The sequence below is a fragment of the Myotis brandtii genome, unplaced genomic scaffold (assembly GCF_000412655.1).
Source record: "Myotis brandtii unplaced genomic scaffold, ASM41265v1 scaffold115, whole genome shotgun sequence".
NCBI lineage: Eukaryota > Metazoa > Chordata > Mammalia > Chiroptera > Vespertilionidae > Myotis > Myotis brandtii.
The window spans coordinates 1,505,068-1,510,225 of NW_005353967.1; the positions used below are offsets into that span (position 1 = coordinate 1,505,068).

Below are 5,158 nucleotides of genomic sequence, written 5' to 3' on the forward strand. Positions count from 1 at the left end.
GGGAGGTGGTGAAGTGGGGGCTTGATTGCTATTCTCTGGGGAAATCCTCACATCGGTGTTTTGCATCCTTGTCTCTTGGGCTGGTGGAATATTCCATAGAAGACTCTTCAGTGTTTTCTCTGGATGGGGTGGGGCGGGGGGTAATCCTAGCTTCCAGTGTCCCCGGAGTGGAGAGGAAGGAGAAGGCTAAGATGTCACAACTTTTAGGACATTAACTTTTACTTGATCCCCATTTCCAGTGTGAGATCCTGGCCTCCGTCAGCTGTGCCTGTGTCCCTGAGATGAGAGACCCTCTGTCTCATTCTCTTCTACTGGGGTGGCTGCACAGAGCACAGGAAGGGATCTGGAGATCTTTTTACATAGACTCTCAAACAATCTATTTTTAGGCCTACCATCCCCTGCTCCTCCTCCCCCATTCCCACGGCTACCTGGTGCCAATTTCTGAGCCTTTGGAGTTCTGTGGTGTAAAGTAGGTTACCACTCTGCTCTGCCCACTGCCACTTTGGGATTAGCTTTCTTGGACCCACTAATCTATCTACCACTATTCCAACTACTTTGCAGCATCCAACATTTTACTGCCATTGTTTTCTTTCCTGGTCTCATTATGGATTTGTGCTTCTACAAAAATCCTCTTACTCTCATTTTCACAGCATTTTCATCAGGAACAGAGTATTTATTCAACCAGCCATCTTTAATGAGAATCTCGATTTCATTCTTAATGAGAAAGGAAGCTTTCAGTTCCAAATAAGTTATGTGAATACCTCACTCTCAAGGAATTGCATCATAACTCACCACCCTTTAAACGTGTGACTTCCTTCCAAGAGTACAGAACGGAAGGTGTGGGGAGGAGGAGCTTAGCAGTGACACACCTCAGGCAGGAGGGTAAGGTCAACATCAGCAGTGATGAATCATGGATAGACCCTTCGTGGTCTGCTCCCAAACATGTATAACCTCAGCCTAATCATGAGAAAAACATAAGACAAATCCCAACTGAGGAACAACCTACGAGGTACCTGACTGGTACTTCTCAAAACTGTCAAAGTCATCAGAAAAGAGGAGGGTCTGGAGAACCATCACAGCCAGGAGGGACCTGAAGAGACAAGATGAATAAAGATAATACGGTGGTGTGGGTGAGGCCTGGGAACAGAAAAAGAACATCAGGCAACAAACTAAGGAAACCTGAATAATGTATGGACTTCCGTTAGTAGTAATGTATCAGTATAGTTCACCGTGAGCTCTACTATCTTTGCAACTCTTCTGTAAATCTAAAATTATTCTTTGAAAACGTTCATTAAACAATAAAAATAAATAAACCCTGCTCGTTTCTCCTTTGGCTTTTTATCGACACCTTTATGTCAATAGAAAATGTGCCAGAAATGATCATTTTACAATTTGGCTCATTTCTACCTCATACTAAAACTATCACAGTCTGTTCCAATTTATGTACTAGAGTATTCATTCCCTTTTCCAAATATGTACTGAACAAGTACTGTGTTTCAGGATACTACCTGGTGCCAGAACTACAGAGAATAATAAAATAGAACTCCTGTCCCACTAGCGGTTCACAGTCTAGTGGGAACATGGGCCACCGTAGAGCACTTCTTGTTTTCCACTTCGCTAGAGACACACCAGCTATGACGAACACATTGTGTGCTATTCATATTTTGAATACAAAGAAGATAACAGCTGAAATTCAAAGCTTTTGTTTAGGTGAGACATGGAGTCCCCTAGAATCACAGTACCAGTTATGAAACATACAAGAATGACTAAAAACCTGGTAGAAAAGGGCGTACTGACAACAGAGAAACAGAACTTCCTACTTTTTGACATGACCACACATCCCCTCACCAACAACAACATTAAGCAGCGCCTCATCAAGAAAGTACAGGAAGCTGTTCTTGACAAATGGGTGAATGACCCTCACCGCATGGACAAGCGCCTGCTGGCCCTCATTTACCTCGCCCACGCCTCGGATGTTCTGGAGAATGCCTTTGCTCCCCTGCTGGATGAGCAGTATGATTTAGCCACCAAGAGAGTGCGGCAGCTCCTCGACTTGGATCCTGAGGTGGAATGTGTGAAGGCCAACGCCAACGAGGTTCTGTGGGCGGTGGTGGCGGCCTTCACCAAGTAACTGCCCAGGGGGAAGCCTCCTCCTCCCTCTCAAGTAACCAGTAGTTTTTCTTCTATTGACTTCTGGTTTTCTGCAATTTATACTTTCCCACACTATAATTGGCTTTGTTTTGCAGCATAATAGGTGGTTTTTCCGTGTGTGTGCGTGTGTGTATGTGTGTGTGTATGTACAGGAATCTGCTGGTAAGATGTTTCTTTTTAGATTTAGACAAATAGTTTCACTGCCTGTTGGCACTTCATTCCTTCTTGAGTTTAAATCATTTGCCATTCTCACCCTAACAGGTTTTGGAATTCTATAATGCTGACTTTCAAACTACCTTCAGTTCCAAATACACATCATTAGTATCTACTCAGTTTAAAACTGTCATCCAGTACAAATTCTTGGAGGTAGAATAGAGTAAAGGGGGGCCTGACCAGCGTGGCTCAGTGGTTGAGGGTTGACCTATGAACCCAGTTCAATTCCTGGTCAGGGCACATGATCCCCAGTGGAGGCATGCAGAAGGCAGCCAATCAATGATTCTCTCTCATCATTGCCGTTTCTATCTCTCTCTTCCTCTTCCTTCCTCTCTGAAATCAATAAAATATATTTTTAAAAGAGAAAAAGAGGTTAAAGGGGGTATAAATGGTGATAGAAGGAGATTTGATTTGTGGTGGTAAACACAATACAATATACAGATCATGTATTATAGAATTGTACACCTGAAACATATATAATTTTATTAAACAATCTCACCCCATTAAATTCAATAAAAAAGGAAAAAAAACATTTTTCTATATTCTTAACAAATTAAGGCAGAAATCATACACACAACATTTTTTATTGTTTTATTGTTTGTTTTTAATAATTCTTTATTGTTGATACACAAAGTTTTTAACTCACCAAAAGCAAAAGGCTGAACTATTAGGGTACTTGATGCTAGAGCTCAATAGAGATGCATACATTAACATTTCTTTTCCTGGCATTATGCTCAGTGACATAAGTCAGGCAGAGAAAGACAAATACTACGTGATGCACTAAAAGAGCCAGACTTATGGAAACAGAGACTAGAGTGGTGGTTGCCAGGGACTGGGGGGTGGGGTAAATGGGGAGATGTTGGTCGAAGAGCACAAAATTCCAGGTATAAGATGAGTAAGTTCTGGGATCTAGTGTACAGTGTGGCAATTGTAGTTAACAACACTGTACTATATACTTGAGAGTTACTAAGAGAGCAGATATTAATTGCTCTCATCACAAAAAAGAAATGGTAATTATGTGACAGGATAGAGGTGTTAGCTAAGGCTACAGTGTAAACATTTTCCAATATAAAAAATGTATATATATTAAAATATATAATACATATTGTGTACGTCAATTGTAGCTCAATAAAACTGGGGGGAAATTGCTTTCCACGACCTTATATTTGTATATTTTAACTATTAAATCATAAAGGTAAATTGCTCCATAAAGCTGCTTGGGTTTGTGATACATCCCATTTCTGCTGTATAGAGTGTGGACCTCACATGAATTGTTCCTCGAATTGCTGTTACCATGGTTTCCTAATAAATGTTGATAACTGTGAGGACCAGTCCTGCCTCAAAATTGTGTTGGTGATTCTGAGCCCCGTGCTCCTTCATGGGAAATTTAGGAACACCTTATCACGTCTCCTGAAATACCCTGCTGGGATTTTGATTGGTATGACATTGACTGTGCAGACTTACTAGGAGGAACTGGCATCTTTATGACATTGGGTCTTTCCATCAAGGAACATGGCATAATTCTCTGTGGTAAATTAAATACGGCCACAGAGTCTTTGCAGCTCCTCTATCAAGGGGCTGAGTCTATGTTCTGACCTCTTGCATCTGGGCTGGCTTTGCTCTTTGCTTTATCCAGTAGAAGGCAGCCGAAGTGATGTCTTGCAAGTTCCAGAGTTTGGGACACTTGATGTGATATAGTTCCTGCCTTCATTCTCTTGGAATGCTGCCTCGAGACCACCATGGCATAAGGAAGCCCAGGATAAAAGAGCATATGGAAAGAGACCTGCCAGCTGGATGCACCTGTGTGTATGAGCCTAGAGCAGCAGAGACCTGCTCGGCCAACCCAGAATTATGTGAAATGATGAATTCGTGTTGATTTAAGTCACTAAACTTTGGGATGTTTTATTCCAATAAAGACTAGTTGAAAGAGAAAATGGTACCTAAAAATGAGGTTCTCCATAATAAAAGCCCAATACATGTGGCATGGCCTTGGGACTGGCTAGTGGATAGAGGCTGGAAGGGCAGCAAGGAGACTGTTTAGTGGAAGCTGAAAAAGCAGTGAGGGAACTACTATTGAAGTCTGGAAGGATGGTAAGTTGTGTTTTGTGCTAGTGAAAAAAAAATTGGCAAAACTTTTGCCAACACTACATAAAGCGGAAGAGCCACCTGGCCAACCCATGAAATCATGAGAAATATTGAATTATTGTTGCATTAAGAGAATAAGTTTTGGGATGGTGTCATATAAAAGATAATTGAGACATTAATGATTTGTGAATCTGAATTGTGTCCTCTCAAAAAGCGTATTTTGAAGCCCTAACCCTCAGTGTGTTTGTATTTGGAGGTAGGGCCTTAGGGAGGTAATTAAAGTTAAATGAGGTCATAGGAGTGGGGCCCTAATCTGAGAGAATTGGTGTCCTTATAAACGGAAGAGATCGAATAACCTGTCTGTAGGTGTTCTTGGATTTTTTATATAAATAATATTATCAAAAAGGATTGTGTTCATTTCAGATTATTATAGTTCAATTTCTTTTCCTGCACTAACTCAGCAACATTTATTTTTTATGTTATTTTTATTTAATTTGGGGATAGGTGTTACATTCACATTTTTCATGAAATAATAAAAGGTATATAGTGAAAAGCTTTGCTGTATCTCCATTTCTTTGTCTTATCACAATGATGAATATAATATTGACCAATACAGATATTAGCAGATGTCCCTGTATTTTAGCTGCCTTTGATAAAAATGTTTCTAAATTTTGTCATTAAAGTTGTGATGTTTTCTATAGGATTTATG

At 40.5% G+C, this 5,158-nt stretch overlaps 1 pseudogene; it reads left to right on the forward strand.

Moving 5' to 3' along the window:
• The first annotated feature begins 1,580 nt into the window (after nucleotides 1-1,580).
• LOC102259742 lies at nucleotides 1,581-2,250 on the forward strand (annotated as a pseudogene).
• The last annotated feature ends 2,908 nt before the right edge of the window (nucleotides 2,251-5,158 follow it).